The sequence below is a fragment of the Geotrypetes seraphini genome, chromosome 1 (genome assembly GCF_902459505.1).
Source record: "Geotrypetes seraphini chromosome 1, aGeoSer1.1, whole genome shotgun sequence".
Lineage (NCBI taxonomy): Eukaryota > Metazoa > Chordata > Amphibia > Gymnophiona > Dermophiidae > Geotrypetes > Geotrypetes seraphini.
The window spans coordinates 517,739,835-517,757,987 of NC_047084.1; positions in this window are offsets into that span (position 1 = coordinate 517,739,835).

Consider the following 18,153-nt stretch of genomic DNA (forward strand, 5'->3'; position numbering starts at 1 on the left):
CCGTATATACTTGAATATAAACCGATCTGAATATAAACCACGGTAACCTTTGTTCCTCCAGAAAAGGAAGAAAAAAGGTTGACTCGAATATAAACTGAGATTAGAAATTTAGGTATGTGAGTGTTGTAAGTAATGCCCTTAAGTAATCACTAATTTTTCAGTTGGGGCTATTTTGAATCTGAAGGAGAGCCAATAGATATCTTCCTACTTGGGGCCATGACACCAACCAAAGTTTCTGAACTTCTATTCCCACCAGAACACCTGGCCTCAGTCTCACATGCAAAAAACAGAAAAAAACGTTTAGTCATCGGTTAGGAAGGGGAGGAAAAAAGCACCATCATCAAAAAAGAAGCTCCATTTTGGGCAAGTTGAGACCCAATTGTGGGGCCATTTTTTTGGCCCCAAAATCTTGGTTTATATTTGAGTATATATGGTAAGTGCATAAAGGCTCCCTTTTATCAAGCCGCATTGGGGTTTTTATTATCACTGGCCGCTGCAGTAAAAGCTCCGAAGCTCATAGGAATTCTGAGTGTCAGGGCTTTTACCGCAGCGGCTGGCAACAAAAAACCCTAACGTGGCTTGATAAAAGGGGGCCAAAGTGCATAGAGTTAAGACATCAAAAACAGCTGTCCTAACATGCTATGTCAAGTTAATCAAGCACCTATCTGAATATTTATTTATTTATTCCGTTTTCTATACTGTTCTTCCAAGGCAGCTCAGAATGGTTTACATGAATTTATTTAGGTGCTCAAACATTTTTCCCTGTCTGCCCTGGTGGGCTCACAATCTATCTAATGTACCTGGGCCAATGGGAGGGGGTGGGGGTCTGAGACTGTAGTTTTAACCACTGCGTCTGACACTCCCTCCCTACAGATGGTGTTGCCAGTGAGTATTGGGCAACGCATAAGACAACAGGGAAGGAACACACACACACACAAAAGGAAAACAAGAAGACATACAGATGAAGATTGAAATGAGGGTATTAGAGCAAGAAACTTTGAGGTGTCGGATATCTTGTAACTTGAGAGATTTGTAATCAAATACCACCCCAAAGTAAAAAAGACAACAACTTTGGAATGGACAGTACTAATTAATTCTTCACTTCTGAGAATTAATTAGTACTGTCCTTTCCAAAGTTTGGTTTTTTTTAAACTTTCGGGCGGTATTTGATATGATTACAAATCTCTCAAGTTACACAGATATCCTTCTATAAATTAAGGCATCTTTGAAGGCTAAAGCCTTATTTGGAACTGTATGGTCTTAGAACCGTATTCCAGAAGTTGGTTTTAGCTGTGCTTGACTGGTACTCTAATTCTGTGTTTTGGGGGCCCCCAAAGCACAGAATTAGCAAATACACAGTATTAGCAAATACATTATGGTCTGTGCTTTATGCTCATCTTTAGTTGCATTCAAGGTAATTATGTTGGTCTTTAAATTTGAAAGATTAATGAAGCAACTGCCACTCACTGCGAGACTACTGCTAGGTGTCGGTCACCATTTTGAATCGAGGCTGGTGATGAAGTAAGAACATGCCCCCCCTCCCCAACTCACCAGCAGGGGTTATGTAGGCAGATCAGGGCAATAGGATTTTTTTATTTTTTTTTTTACAGCAGCAGCCACAGTAAACGCATACAGCTTTACTGTGTGATCCCTCAACACATTTATCGTGTGGTTAATGTCTGCCCTATGTTGTAACTGCAGAACAGATACTGGGAAATGCCCCAACATTTACAGACAGGCTGATTGCATTTACCATGTGAATTTTTTCACCCCACACACAGTAACTGCAAACATTATAACACTTTTAATAAATAAAGCCCCCTAAAGCCACTCTGTGTGCCTTTTTTGCATTCCATAAATTAGTGGGAATTCCCTTAAACACCAGATTTTGTTTATCCAGGTCATCTTTCTTTCTTTCTTCTGTTCAGCTAAATCAAGCTATGCAAATATCCTTTAACAATGTGTCTGTGGTGGATTCCAGCCTCTGAAATGAACTTCGTAGTTCAGGGGAATTTTTTGACTACCGCTGGTGTTATGCCGGGTTATTCCATGCTGGGCCATGTCTGGGCACCAGCATTGAATATCTAGGTTTGTTTAGCCGGCTATCCCTTATCTGGCTAAGTGTGTTTTATGCAGTCCGATTTGCCCAGTTAACCTAAGCAGCGGTGGCGTACAACGAAGGGGCAGACTGCCTCAGGAAGTGATGTCAGAAGGAAGGCTCAATTGGCGCGAGGAGCAGGTATTCTAGCCTGCTCACTGCCTGCAAAGATGTGTTGAGATATGGAGGGATAAGGCGATGTTGGGGCGGCAGGGAACAGTGCATGGGGAGGTGCACGGAGCGGTGATGCTGGGCACCTCCGCTGGGAGCCAACTTCCCTCATTATGCCACTACTAAGCAGTCAAGTATTGAATGTTGGATTTAACTGCATATGTGCTGAATCCACCCACAAAATTACCGGCTACAGCTTTAGTGGAGATTATCTTTCACCTATCTTTTCACCTCGTATCACTAAGTTAGGCCTAAGAAACTCTCCCTCACCCAGGAGAACTCTTTCATCTTACCTGTGTACTTTGGCAAATATGCTTCTAGAAAATGTACTGTATATGCTTGCTTCTGAGGACACCATTAGAGACTAATTCCACAGCTTCACTCTGCACACATCCCTGTTGCTTAGGCTCTCCCACCTTGCCCCTTATCACACCCATCCCTAGGCTCACATTACTTTTATTCACCCATTAATCACCCTCAGCAATCTTACAGATGATGCTGACAAGTGACAATCCATCACTAATTCAGACTCCTACTCCCAAACCTTTTATCAGGTGACCTTATTACTGCTAATTCAAAGTAACCTCTCTGCCACATCTATTCTCCTTTCCAAGCAGACCTTACAATCCACTGGCAGACTCCTCCCCCTGGATAATCCCTGGCTCACCTAGATCAACCTCACCCCAACTACCTCTCCTAGGCCTAGATTCATTAAACTCACTGATCCGATCCATGGGCAATCTGTGGCCGAGTCTTCCCAGGCAACCAATTCACTATGAGTCCTCAAGCAAATTAATGCAGTCGGAGGAATGCCCCACAGCGACCCCTTGGATCACTGCAGGGCGATCCAGACGCATGTGCAGATCATTTTCTTTGCCTGTAGATTCGGTCCATGCATGCGCTTGCTCTCCACACAAGTGATGTCAAAACAAGGAGGGGGGAAGCTTTAATGGAACAGAACACACTTTAGCCAGAGCTATATGGAACAGAACATGCTTTTAACCCAAGGGTTAAAACCATGGTCTCGCACTGCAGGGAAGGTCAGCAGAGAACAGGAGAATTAGTAGGGACAAGGCAGCGGAGAGCAGGAGAGTTGGCAGAGCTTGCCTTATTGTGCTTTTTGCACAAGGGAGATGTGTTTAAAATGTTTTACTTGGTTGGTTTTATTTTTGTTTTGATACTGGGATTTCAGGGCTGCAGGGCTGAGATTTCAGGGCGGCAGAAAGCAGGACAGTTGGCAAGGACGTGAGCAACTGGTCCTTAGCAGTCGCTTCTTTTTGGATTGGCCAGCCCAATTGGTGTTCCTTCTTCTGTTTAGTGAATCGCTGCCTTCCTACTTATGCATGCCATTTCCCCTCATTTGCATTTGTGGATTGGATCAGGTGGAAGGTTAGTGAATCGGGTTGGGGTCGCAAACTGGACGGGACACGATCGGTGAGCTTAGTGAATCTAGCCCCTAGTCTATGGCTCCATTACAGCTTCTTTTCTTGTTACTGACTTTATCCAGACTGCTCCTCCAATTCCAAACACCATAATTCTCAAGCCCACATTACTCATTTTTTGAATTCACCACTTCATCATCTATCACCCACCTTCTTCACAGCTATAAGGCTTCAACGGTTTCTCTCCCCCCCCCCCCCGCCTTCCTTAAGCTCCTCTCTGGTGCATCCCAGGATGCACCGGGAAGGAGAAGGCCCGCCATTCTGAAGAGGTGGACCTGCCGGCCAGAAGGAGTAGGCATCCCTATGGCCGACTCTGCTGATAAAAGTACCGTGGGGGGGGGGGGAGGGAGATCCGGATGGATTTTAGGTGGGGGTCATATGTTCGGGGGTGCTGGAAGGAGGGAGTGGGCATACCTCTTGCCGCAGACAGTGTTAGGGAGTTTGGGGGTGGCAGCAGAAAGGAGTGGGCATTCTTCCTGTCAGCTGACTTGCGGTGGGGTTCCCTCCCACGGCCGCTCAGCTGATCACGACAGGGATATTTCCTTGCCGTGACCAGTTTAGTGGCCACATCTTTTTGAAATGTAGGCCAGCATTTCAGGCACCTATTGCAGCCCTAGCGAGATGCTTAGGGCTGCTTAAGCTTGCCTAAGGCCCACTTATGGGCGAAACTACGCTCACACCCAGCCTTGTGTGAGCTTAAACATCCCTAGGCATCTCCCTGCACTCATGATGGACACCTACAGTGTCAGTGACCTGCCTCGGGTTGTTATTTTTAGAAAACGTGCGTCCCGATCGGCTGATTAGGCAGTGGTAGGACGCCTATCGCTGCCTACAGTCGGGACACCGTTTATAGAATTTGGCCCTGAGTGTTTGTTCTTTACTTCAAGTTATTAAAGAAAGTTGCTGAAAGAACTACAGATTCTTGAGCCTGATAACACTAAGGTTACAGAAATAGGGGTTGAACTGACTGGGATCCTCTGGGAAATTGTCAACCTAATGCAGTGGGAATCTGTCAGCAGCTCCTGGCCATTAAGAGGGTGCCCAGCTTTAACAGTGACAACTTGGTACCTAACAGTGACGACTTGTCAGTAAAGACTGATCACGAGTACTCATGAACTTTACATACAAACATGTCTACTGTACCCATGTAAATTCATAATTGGTCTATGCATTATGTATGTCAACCTTGCTACCCTTTCTGAGCTTGTTGGGGAGGACGGGGGATACAAAACTAACCCACTAAATAAATAAAGATATTTGTTGTAACAGGGATAAGGTTATTGAAAGTGTACTGCAAGAAAGAGCCACAATAGATATTTCACTAACTACTCTTTACCTACTTACAAGCACCTATATGCAATCATGCCTATACTGTATGCTTTTTTAAAAAATTTGCCTCCACTCTGACTGAAATTGGTTTGCTCCAGTAGGGTGATGGAATATCTCAGAGCTGCAATGGCAACACAGTTTCCACCACTGTTATTAATTATTTCTATAGCACTGCCAGGCGTACGCAGCACTATACAGAGTCACAAAGAAAAAGAAACAAACAGGGTAATAAACAGGAGCAGATTTTATACTTTAGATTTTTTTTTTTTAATGGTCCTTACATGGATGAACTAGGAACGCTGCTTAGAACAACTAATGGTGTTTTACTCTGTCGGTGTCAAGTCAAAAGCGCGCCGGGACAAAGGCGCACGCAGACAACTGAGCGTAACGCGGAGGCGTGTGCTGAAGAAAATGACTGTTTTAAAGGGCTCCGACGGGGGGGTTTGGGGGGAACCCCCCACACTTTACTTTATACAGATCGTGCCGCGTTGTGGGGGCATTGTGGGGGGTTTCCACGTTGTGGGGGTTTTGAGGGGTTGTAACCCCCCACATTTTACTGAACACTTCACTTTTTCCCTAAAAAACAGGGAAACAGTTAAGTTTCCAGTATAATGAGGGCGGTTACAACCCCCCAAGCCCCCCATAACGCCGCCGCAATCTGTATTAAGTAAAGTGGGGGGATTCCCCAACAAAACCCCCCATCGGAGCCCCTAAATACACTCTTTTTCTTCGGCGCGCGCTTCCGTCTTGAGCTCAGTTGTCGGCGCGCGCCTCTGTCTTCGGCGGTTTTGTCTATGAACCTACTCTGTCACATCCTTTTTTTTTTTAATCTTTATTAATTTTTCAAAGCCAACACAAGTGCAAAACAATATATATACATATAATAATAATCATAATATGCACTTATAATCAATTAATAACAATACAGAAAAATGAACCCCCATTCCCATTCAATTCTTCCATTAGGGAACAAAAATAAACCCTCTCTCCCACCCTCCCCTGGATATGTGGGTGCTAAAACAACAGAAAATAAAGATAAAGGACAACTATAATGAAGCCACAAAAGACGTCAATGGACCCCAAACTAATTTAAATAACTTATTGTGCCCCAGCAGATCAGCGTTCATCTTTTCATACTTATAACATAAGCATAGATTCGCCCACCAAAAAGTAAAATTAATGCGATCGCAGTTTTTCCAATTGCGAGTACCCATTTGCATGGCAATCCCGGTCATAATAAGGAACAGCCGACATTTATATGAGACAAACATGTTTTTTTTGTTGTTACATAGAAGTTTCTGGACTCTGTTACATCCTATGAGAAGCAAACCCATGAAACCCTTCCATAAAACACCACTAGTGACATTTTTTGGCCAGGAAAGTCACTAGTGGTGTCCTTCTTTCTACTGGTGCTGCAATCATGCAATGCTGACCTTTTGAAAATGCTTATCACATGACTAATTGCTGTTTCATGCTCAAGTAGCCCCCTCCCTTTCATGTTTAGAGGAGTGTGTAGCGCAGTGGTTGGATCTACAGCCTCAGCACCCTGGGGTTGTGGGTTCAAATCCAGCGCTGCTCCTTGTGACCCTGGGCAAGTCACTTAATCCTCCATAGCCCCAGGTATGTTAGATAGATTGTGAGCCCACCGGGACAGATAGGGAAAATGCTTGAGTACCTGATTGTAAAAAAAAAATGCTTAGATAATCTTGATAGGCGGTATATAAAATCCTAATAATAATAATAATAAACTTGATAACCAGTGGTAATTCTAAGGATGGGGTGGGGAGAAGGAGGATAGAATATTTCAGGTCAGTCCTACTTTTACTCTGGCTGCAGCACAGAAAAACTAAAGCCAAATTCAAAAAGGTTCCAGGTCTGTGACCTGGCAGAAAAAGCATCACACATCCTGTCGCCCCTTGCGCTTGCACCCTATATTGACTGTGCATACAAACTTACTGTATATTATTTTTATCTATATATATAAAATTGGAGGTGTGTATGTATGTGTGTGTGTATGTGCCGCGATCACGCAAAAACGGCTTGACCGATTTGAACGAAACTTGGTATGCAGATCCCTCACTACCTGGGATGATATGTTCTGTGGGTCTCGCGGCCCACCTGCACACGTGGGCGGAGCTACAAACAGAAAATCTGATTTCACCCATTCAAGTCAATGGAAAAAATGAAAAAGCTGTGAGACCGATTTGAACGAAACTTGGTATGCAGATCCCTCACTATCTGGGGTGATATGTTCTGGGGGTCTCTTCACCCAAGAATTTATATGTTCTTGCTCCTGGAGGTGAAACTAAAAATGTTGTTTATAATCAAGTTTTGTGTTAGTTGTATTGTATTCATTTTGTCAAATATTTCACATTATAATTTGAATATTGTACTTTTTATAAAGCTGTAAAAAAATAATTTCATTCACCACTATAAAGTATCTGTATTTGAATCCATTTACAGTGTTATTGCTATAATTAAATACCCGTGCAACGCCGGGGCATCAGCTAGTATTTTATATTTATTGAAAACTTCTATACCGCTACTAATGATTGGGGAGTCACTTCATGAACTTACATGAACTTCTGTAAAGGTGTTATAAATACAGAGTTAGCATTTTTTGAGATGGTTTTATTATGGAGCTTCTCATATACTTATTGATGCAACAGAACCAAACATGTTGAGCCTAATTTAGATCTCACTGTCTATGCTTACAGTACTGTCATACAAACCACCATTACACTTTGTCAGGTACGGTATGTTTATTCTTACATTCATGAACTGTGCCATAGTATACCCATCAAGCTCAGGAACAGATTTTCCCTCAAATGTCTTTCCTTCAACCATCATGAACACATTCAACGATCTCACAACACTTAATGGATCCATGTATACTTATATCACTATACACTCCAGAGAATTAGACATGGTGAACCTCAGAGAGTAGGATAGGGTTGTTGGTTGGGGTGATTCTGAGAAGCATTTATATAGTAATGCTTTGAAGAGCTAATCTGTTATAGGTGTTATTCAATTCTGGGGTTGAAATGCCCATCTGGAATTAAACCTATGTCGTTAGCTGGTGAAGGGAAGGATGCAGCTCGTATTACTCAGCTCTCACACAATTACAGCTAAATGCAATTTTAATATTTATATGCTGTTTTGTGGATGTTCAATTTTCTTTAAGGGTTCTTTGTTTAAAAGCTTGGGTTATTCTGAGGAGCACTAGCTTAGCACTGCTTTGAAGATCTGTACATGGTGTTTATTTTGAAAACCAAATGCCTGTCTGGCATACAATGTATATACAGTACTTCCACTGGCCTCACTTTCTGGTTTTCAAATACAGACTTTTAGAAGCTAGAGGCTTGAATTTCCTGTAGGCTTATTCTGATAATGTATTCCTCAAGGTGTATTCCTCAATGTATTCCAAAAGGTGGGCAAGACAGGTGCCAGGCTAGGAGCCATGGAAGGACAAAGGCAAAAGTGTGTGGGGGAGGGGAAGAGGGCACTGCATAGCTCTCTTGGAATTTCCCTCTATGTCCATTCCTCATGACATGCCTGCATGCTCATTGGGCTAGTTGATGGTAGCCCAACCTGCCTCAAACTGGGGGAAGGGGGGGTGGGGGAGATCAGGTGGATTTCAGGGGATGGAGAGGCTGTATTAGCCCTCCAAGTCTTCGGTAGTGTTTGGTGCCATTACCAGTCACTCAGCCGGTTGCCACCGTCCCAGCTGGTCCCTCCACCAGACTGCTCCTCAGTCCTTTGGCTAATGCTCCTCAGATCCTTGGACTCTCACAGCTCTCTATCACTCGGTCATCTTATCCGACACACACGCACTGAGGGTTCTCCCAGCCCCTCACTCATCTTCACGCCGACGCACACACTGGATTCTCATTCACTGGTCCCACCCCCGATTGTTAAGCCTAAGCTCCTTGACTCCAGGCTCTACCAGGTCCCCAGCTACTTCTTCAGCTTTTTCCCTGCCATTGTATAGGTCCCTGTGGATCCTTCCACCACTGGCTTTCTCTGCTGCACCAGTCCCCTCTTTCAGGACTGGTCAGGCACATAGGACCTGATCTCTCCTTTTCTCTCTACCACCAGATTTTCATGCTCTGCTACACAAGTCCCTCCCTGTCAGAACTGGTCAGCTTGGCCACTCTACAGAACAGAACAGAATGGAACAGCTCAGCTCAGCTCAGCTGAACTGGGCTCCCTATCAGCACTGGTCAGCAGCAGTCTTCAGCCAGTATGCTTCTTCCTGAGGATTACCCAACTTCCAAAAGAACTTCTTACGTGCTGAGCTCTCCAAGATGGAAGCTGTTCTTTTCAGCACCACAATCCACTCAGGATGAGTGGACAGCTCCCAGCAGCACTAGCCATTCTTATGCAAATCAGCTCTCCTCTCAGACTCCATGAGCTCCACTGCTCGGGCTCCCTCTACTGGCCAGTGACAGATACTCCACCCTATCACAGAATGCCTAGCTCACTTAGACCTATATGATTTGAATTTGAGTGCCAATATGTATTATATTCCCTGCAAGAAGAAGGGGACTTCTGTAGTAGTTGGAGGAATAAGGGAGAGGTTGCCCAACTAGTGATGGATGTTTTGGATCTATCAGCTTCTGAGGATGTGATAGATTGTGCTATCATACTTGTTTCCCTGGTCTTCGAGACTGACAAGAATTTAATTTGTATTTGTTTTCCCATTATCAGTCTGTAGAGTTTATGGGTGTGATGTTTTCCTGACTCCAGTTTAGAGACATAGAAGAGGAGGAAACCCTTCAGCTTTGACAAGATGTATTGAGTGAAGGGAGTAAATTTTTTCATTAAGTATCCTGCAAAATGTTTTGTGAAAATTTCTAGTGTTAGACATATTTTCTTTGAACACTCATACCTCATGGAATTTCTTTTGAACACATTTTCTGCACAGGCAATTGGTGATCCTATAATGCTAGATTATACCTCTAGAGAGAGTAGGATTAATAGGTCATTTTAATATTGTATGATTACAAAGCTCTTAGATGTATACAGGTATATGTAGTTCTGGTTTGGTAGACATCTCTTTATCTTTCTATTGGATCCCTCTTATTTAGAGGATTTGGTAGAGTGGTGTTGTGGGACATTATTTCTTTACACCTGCTATGTTTCTGATGTATAACTTTTCCTGGCAAGAGCACACCACTGAAATATAGCACAGCTCATCCATAGCAGTATTGTTCACCAAACATGTCAGCATGATTTCTGATATTCTACTCTTCCTCTTCCTGTCTACTACTAGAGATAGATCTCTTCTAGTCTGATTTTTTTTCTTTGTTCAGTTTCGTTGCCCATTGACATCTGTAGCCATGATGATGAATGCATTCTCTGTTCTGTATCTGTTCAGGATTCAGAGCACTTTCATGTGATGCAGCCTTGCTGATCTATTATTCTGGAAGAGTATAGATGACAAACAGTTTTTTTTTTTCTTTTTCTTTTTAAATAAGCAGGTGTCATTGTTTTACAAAAACAAACACAACAACAACAGCAAAGGAAATGTTGGGGTTGGGAGGGTGGAATTTTCATGCATAAAGTGATACCAGCAATAGTGGTATAACAGAAAAAGAAATAAAAAAATGTATCATTGAAATTCTGATATCATGTTGCTTTACTTTAGAGATGTATTGGAGTTATTTTTAGATTTTAAAAATGTTTTTGTTAGATTTGTTAAATTAAAAAAATGTTTTTGTTAGCCCTTGTAACTGGTGATTCCAGCTAATTCCAATTAATGGAAGCATTTAAAATGTATACTTTGTAAATCACTCAGTTCTATGCTGATCTCAACAGAGCACTGACATAATTATATTACAGTTCCCCCTCCGAATCCGCGGTTTCAGTACCCGCGGATTCAGTTATTCACGATTTTTTTTTTTTTAAACAAAACTCTGTATTGGACCTTCCCCAGACCTTACTTGGTAGTATAGCAGTGACACGGGCAGGATCGATCTTCCTACGCTCCTGCCCCGTGAAGAGCCATCATCAAAATGGCTGCCATGAGTTCCCGTTGTGGACTGCAACAGGAACTCATGGCAGCCATTTTGATGATGGCTTTGCATGGGGCAGGAGCGTAAGACGATCGATCCTGCCCCGCGTTGCCGCTAGACCACCAGGGAAGGTCTATGGAAGGTCCGGGACACAGGAGGGAGGCGGGGTGGGTCAGAGCCGGCCTTAAAAATTATCCACGATTTTTCAATATTTGCGGGTCGGCTCTGCCTCTGACCCCTGTGAATATTGAGGTTCTGCTGTATATGACAAACAAAACAGATTCACATCATTACACCAGTCTGTATTTTAAAACTTTTACTCAGATGATTTCTTAAAAGTAGTTGTTCTTGAATCAATTTTGTATGCTGATTCTAGAAATGATGTCCATTTTTGCCTATCATGTCAGGTTTTTACACAAAATAAGAAGCTATGGGGTTAATAATAAATACATTAAAAAAACGTCTAAAAAGTGTCCTAAATGGCTATTTGGACGATCAAAAAGCCTGATCGTCCAAGTACCCAAAACCAAAGCTGGTTTTTAGACATATCTAAAAACAGCTTAGGCCTTTCCCCTGCCACTAAACACACAGAGAGAAAAGAGGTGTGTTTAGAGGAGGGGAAAGGGCGGGCAGTGGGCGGGAGGTGGGCCGACTTACACCTAGACGTACAACAGGTATAACCAAAACATTTTACAGGTTGCCTAGTCGGCACTTAGACCTTTTTGACTTAGACAAAGTTAAACCAGGTCTAAGTGCTGAAAAAGGGGCCGCTGAGCTGATGGCCGCTGGCACCATCAGTTCAGCGGCCAGGCAACCTACCCACTGCAAGCATCGCGGCAGGAGAGATGCCTCATCTCCCCTATCGTGATGCCATCACTCCTCTACCCGAACTGCCGTGACCCGCGTCAGGAGAGATGCTCTATCTCTCCTGTCGCGGCAGCTCTGGTAGAGGAGTGATGGCATCGCGGTAGGGGAGATGAGGCATCTCTCCTGCTGCGATGCATCACCCCCCCCCCACACACACACACACACATATACACACAACATTGGGGCAAGAGGGAGCTCAAACCCTCTTGCGCCGCCGACTCCCCAACTCTCCGACGATATCGGGGCAAGAGGGAGCCCAAGCCCTCTTGCCCCGCCGATTAACATCAGGCCAGAAGAGAGCCCAAGCTCTCCTGGCCCCAGCGACCACCCCCCCGCGACTGGATTGGGCCAGGAGGGAGCCCAAGCCCTTTATGGCCCCAGCGACCACCCCCCCCCCGTGACTGGATTGGGCCAGGAGGGAGCCCAAGACCTCCTAGCCCCGGCGACCCCTTACCCCCAACCCCCACTACATTACGGGCAGGAGGGATCCCAGGCCCTCCTGCCCTCAATGCTACCCCCTTCCCCCCAACGACCGCCCCCCCAGAACCCCTGATCGCCCCCAACGTGACCCGTGCCCCCCCCAGCCGACCCCATGCCCCCCCCCCACCCCCTTTCCCGTACCTTTTAAAGTTGGCTGGATGGACGGGTGCCAAACCCGCCCATCTGGCAGGCAGCCGACGCCAGAATGGGCCCGGATTGGCCCAGCCATCCCAAAGCCCCGCCCACAGGTGGGGCCTAAGACGCCTGGGCCAATCAGAATAGGCCCGGGAGCCTTAGGCCCTTCCTGTGGGTGGGGCCTTAGGCACATGAGCCAAGTTGGGGCCTAAGGCTCCCGGGCCTATTCTAATTGGCCCAGGCGCCTTAGGCTCCACCTGTGGGCGGGGCTTTGGGACGGCTGGGCCAATCCGGGCCCATTGGCACCCGTCCGTCCGGCCAACTTTAAAAGGTACGGGGAAGGGGGGTGGGGGGGTCGTGGGGTCGGCCGTGGGTCGGTGGGGGGGAGGTCAGGGGTTCTGGGGGGCGGTCATTGGGGGGAGGGGGGTTGCGTCGAGGGCAGGAGGGCCTTTGATCCCTCCTGCCTGTAATTTAGTGGGGGGTGGGGGGTAGGGGGTTGCCGGGGCCAGGAGGGCTTGGGCTCCCTCCTGGCCCAATCCAGTCAAGGTGGGGTGGTCGCTGGGGCCAGGGGAGCTTGGGCTCTCTCCTGGCTCGATGTTAATTGGCGGGGCAAGAGGGCTTGGGCTCCCTCTTGCCCTGATGTTGTCGGGGGGTGGTCGCAGTTGGACAGGGCAAGAGGGCTTGAGCTCCCTCTTGCCCCAATGTTGTCAGGGGGGGTCGTGGTTGGACGGGGCAAGAGGGCTTGAGCTCCGTCTTGCCCCGATGTTGTCGGGTGGGGGGGAGTCGCGGTTCGACATGGCAGGAGGGCTTGGGCACCCTCCTGCCTGGATCATTGTGTGTGTGTGGGGGGGGGGGGGTTCTGTAACCGGTGTTGTTTTTGACAGACACCGTTTACAGAATCCAGCTTTTAGGCGAAGGACTGGCTCCTCCTTCGCCTAAAAACCCTTCTGTTGGACGTTTGGGGCTTAGGCGTTTTTTTGGTTCATTATGGCCAAAAAGTGTAGACGTCCTGGGGGTGTACTTTTAGATGTAGTGGTGATCTGGGCGTTTAGTAGAGGCAGGCCATAATCAAAACAAGGACGTTTGTTTTGGTTATGGACACTTTCCCTGCTTCTGCTTTGAACGTTTAAGGACTTAGGCCAAAAGGGGACTTAGACGTTTTTTTTGATTATGCCCCTCCGCTATGTTTTCACGATTTTTAACTACTATAAGCACAAATGTATTCAAACACCATTTCACAAGAGGTCAATTTTTATTACAAACACATTTAAAAAATACTGTAAAGAACTGCCCTAATTTATTTCATGACTACCCTGTAACAAAACAAAAAGCAGTGTTACATGAATTTTCAAATTTTCCCCTTTTTGACTTCTTTGCAGATCCTTGAAGATCTTGACTATCCCTCTTCAACATCCAACAGTAGTCGGCCATCATAGTTTCATTCCATCTCCCCTGGTACATCTCTTTAATATCTTGGTGAAAATGTTCACCTTGCTTTTCAGTAGAATGTCCCAGATTTTTCCAGAATGTCAATATGGAAATGTAGAATGTGATCTTTTACACTCATGTTACAACCCAACTTCTTGAAATTTTCCAACATTGTTTCAACAATGGCCCTGTAATTAGGATCTTTGTTATTCCCTAGAAAGAACATAAGAACATAAAAGCAATACCTCCGCTGGGTCAGACCTGAGGTCCATCGTGCCCAGCAGTCCGCTCACGCGGCTGCCCAACAGGTCCAGAACCTGTGCAGTAATCCTCTATTTATACCCTTCTATCCCCTTTTCCAGCAGGAAATTGTCCAATCCTTTCTTAAACCCCCAGTACCGTACTCTGCCCTATTATGTCCTCTGGAAGCGCATTCTAGGTGTCCACCACACGTTGGGTAAAGAAGAACTTCCTAGCATTTGTTTTCAACTTTTCTGAATGCCCTCTTGTTCTTTTATTTTTTTGAAAGTTTGAAGAATCTGTCCCTCTCTACTCTCTCTATGCCCTTCATGATCTTGTAGGTCTCTATCATATCCCCTCTAACTCTCCTCTTCTCCAGGGAAAAGAGACCCAGTTTGTCCAATCTCTCAGCGTATGAAAGGTTTTCCATCCCTTTTATCAGACGTGTCTCTTTCCTCAGAACCCTCTCAAGTAACCCCATATCTTTCTTAAGGTACGGCGACCAATATTGGACACAGTATTCCAGATGCGGGCGCACCATCGCCCGATACTTCTTTCATTCTGGATAACTTCTTTCATTCTGGTTGTAATACCCTTCTTGATTATACCTAGCATTCTATTCGCTCTCTTAGCGGCCGCTGCACACTGTGCCATCGGCTTCATTGTTATGTCCACCATTACCCCCAAGTCCCTTTCTTGGGTACTCTCATTCAATAACATCCCTCCCATTGTATAGTTGTACCTTGGGTTTCTGCTTCCCACATGCAATACTTTACATTTCTCAACGTTGAACTTCATCTGCTATCTCGTCGCCCATTCCCCTAGTTTGTTCAAGTTCCTTTGCAATTCTTCGCAGTCCTCTTTAGTCCGAGCTCCACTAAATAGTTTGGTGTCGTCCGCAAATTTTATTATCTCACACTTCGTCCCTGTTTCTAGATCATTTATGAATATATTAAATAGCAGCGGCCTGAGCACCGAGCCCTGTGGTACACCACTCATGACCCTCCTCCAGTCCGAGTAGCGGCCCTTCACTCCTACCCTCTGTTTCCTACCCGCCAACCAGTTTCTGATCCATTTATGTACATCTCCGTCCACCCCATGATTCTTCAGTTTCCGGAGTAGACGTTCAAGAGGCACCTTGTCAAAGGTTTTTAGGAAATCTAGGTATATGATGTCTATGGGGTCTCCTCTGTCCATCCGTTTGTTAATTCCTTCAAAGAAGTGCAATAAGTTAGTTAGGCACAATCTCCCCCTGCAGAAACCATGTTGGCTAGTTATCAGATATTTGTTTCTTTAAAAATGTTCATCGATGTTTTCTTTTATCAGTGCTTCCGCCATTTTCCTCAGAACTGAGGTCAGACTCACCGGTCTGTAGTTTCCTGGGTCACCTCTTGATCCCTTTTTAAAGATGGGCGTGACGTCGGCTATCTTCCAATCCTCCGGATAGGTTGCAAATTTACTGCAGTAGTTCCGCTATCTCCTCCTTTAATTCCTTCAGAACTCTTGGCTCACTTCCATGGATGATAAATTTTCTACTTGATTTCCACTGAAGAATTGCTCAGGTTCTGGTATGTTGGTTGTGTCTTTGTAAATATATACGAAAAGAACATGTTAAGTCTTTCCGCGACTTCTTTCTCCTCCTTCACCACTCTCTTCCTGTCTCCGTCGTCCAGCAGTCCCACCTCCTCCCTAGCCGGCTGCTTCCCTTTAACATATCTAAAGAACAGTTTGAAATTTCGTGCTTCCCTGGCTAGCCTCTCTTCATACTCTCTTTTGGCTTTTCGAACCACATGATGACATTCTTTTTGATACTTCCTGTGCTCTTTCCAGTTCCCCTCAGTTTTGTCCTTTTTCCATTTCTTGAATGAATTTTTCTTATTGCCAATCGCTTCCTTCACTATTTTAGTTATCCACGCCGGGTCTTTTGTTCGACTCTTTTTGCACCCCTTTCTGAATCTGGGGAGATACAGATTTTGTGCCTCGCTCACTGTTTGCCATTTTTTGGAAGTGTTCCTAAGTTTCTTCCTTACCATTTCCCTCATTGCTTCATAGTTGCCTTTCCTGAAGTTAAAAGTTGTCGCTATGGTTCTCTTTCCTTTCGGTTTTCATACCTCAGAAGGTGGTCCATGCATCTTTTTCTCTCTCATTCATTGTTTTATCAAAATCTTCATCCTTCATCAGTTTCTTTATTTGAGGACCAACACAAATTCCAGCTTTCAATTTTTCTTGTGTGATGAAGGGAAATTTCTTAGAAAAGTACTTGAAGCAGGGCTCATCCTGTGGTAGAGTCCTTACAAACTGCTTCATCAAGCCCAGTTTGATGTGTAGTGATGGAAACAGGACTTTTGGGGGGGTCTACAAGCTGTTCATGCAGGATGTTTTTAGTTCCAGGCCAAAATTTTGCTGCTTTGGCCAAACTCTCATACTCCAATGTCTTTGCTTTGCCCGACTGTCCCATTCACAAAGAAAACAAGGCATTTTAGTGAACCCAGCTTGTTTTCCTAGTAGTATTCCTTTAACTTTGAAATCCTCACAGATAATCCATTTGTGTTCCTCATATTGGATACTTGTTAAAAGTAGCATCATGTTCTCGAATGTCTTTTTCATTTGAACTGAATGGGCCACAGGAATGGACCCATACACATTCCCATTATGCAGTAACATGCCTTTGATGCTCCTCTTTGTGTCTATAAAAATCTCCACTGACTAGGATCATGTTCAGTGCCATAGAAGTGCATTAACTCTTTTATGTTATTCCAGTAAACCAAGGAATTGTTATGTGAGAATAAAGGAACTAGTTTTTTTTCTCTGTATCTGTACCATGAGTAATGTGTTCCTGGTTCCAGGAGATTCTTACTTTTAAGCTGGGAGCCAAGTAGTTCTGCAGATTCCTTAGGCAAATTCAAATCATATACTAGATCATTAAGTTCACTTTGAGAGAACTGTTGTGGAGTAAAGTCATATTCAGGCTGATAGACATCATCAGTATCGTCTTTGGTGACTGCGTCAAGTTCACTTTCAACATCATCTTCTGCCAGGTTCTCTAAAACAGCTGAAGGAAGAGGAGCATGCAGGTCTTCTCCATGTGGAACTGGCCTAATGGCTGAAGAAATGCTTGGATACACAATTTGGTTCTTATTTTTCGAATTGCACCCCTGAACATTAACTAAACAGAAGTAACAGTCATTAAGGTGGTCTTTAGGCTCCCTCCACACCATAAGAATTGCAAATGGCATGCACGTTTTCTTTCCTTTTGTCCACAATCTTAAACTCTCAGCATAATAGCAGCAAACTTTCTTTGGCGCCCATGCCTTATCCTGGTCACCAAGTTTCACTTTAAAATAAGCATAGTAAGCTTTTTTCACAAAGTCTGTTATATCCGTTCTTTGCTTAAGCACTGTATAATTTCCACAAATGTAACAGAAAACATTTGGATTGTTCACACACTTGCATGTAGACATTGTAGTACCTGCAAACACAATACAGAAATAAAATGAGAACAGCACTGGTAATGCAAGCGTCTGAGATAAACAACACTTCCTTTTTTTATTTTAGTTCAATCTACTAGCCTCCTCCAGGTCTTTTTATATCTGTGCAATTGTTTTGCGGTCTGCTTGATAGCCTTGTAATCCATCCTCAATAGCAGAAACCCACTGTTCAAGATGCTCATTCCTCTTATTACATGTATCCATTTGTTGCGACAGGCTTGCAAATTCCGCTTGTAACGCGCAGATTTTAGACATGCTTTCCTTTATCAATGTTTTAATGTCTTTCAGTTCAGACATTAGAGGTTCCAGGATATCTGAAATATCCCGTTTCTTTGACACTTTCAGTGGCATCAGCGGGTCAGGCTTAGGCCTCTTGGCACTGCCCAATCCAACTTACTTTTGCTTTCCAGATGTCATCCTAAAACTTATATATTATACTCACTATATATGCGTATAAT